Consider the following 325-nt stretch of genomic DNA (forward strand, 5'->3'; position numbering starts at 1 on the left):
GGCCTGCATGTGGCAGGGGGTTGGACATCCGTAATCCTTGAGGTCCCTTCCAACCCAAGCCGTTCTGTGATTCTGTGATAGTTTTGTTCTCAAGTAAAATTCTGAGGAAGAGCTTTGTGAATACTGCCTGCCTTAACGATGCTCGTTCAGCCTTTGGGAACACCGGGTGTTTGAGCGCAGCTCTGCGAGGTCACTTCAGCGGGCGGCAGCGCAACCTCGGTTCGTCACTTCAGTTGTCCACCGCGTCTTAGAGAGACGAGGGAAATAAAATAACAGCTGAGGAAGGAAGCAGAGCGATGGAGAGGGCAGCAAATGGCGGCCCGGC

General features: G+C 54.2%; 1 protein-coding gene across 1 annotated transcript in view; it reads right to left on the bottom strand.

The window, feature by feature from the left end:
• Nucleotides 1-325, bottom strand: part of SFXN4 (sideroflexin 4) — an 11035-nt gene that overhangs the window by 7966 nt on the left and 2744 nt on the right. The gene's annotated exons all lie outside the window — the stretch shown is intronic.

The sequence above is a fragment of the Meleagris gallopavo genome, chromosome 8, assembly GCF_000146605.3.
Source record: "Meleagris gallopavo isolate NT-WF06-2002-E0010 breed Aviagen turkey brand Nicholas breeding stock chromosome 8, Turkey_5.1, whole genome shotgun sequence".
In the NCBI taxonomy this organism is placed as follows: domain Eukaryota; kingdom Metazoa; phylum Chordata; class Aves; order Galliformes; family Phasianidae; genus Meleagris; species Meleagris gallopavo.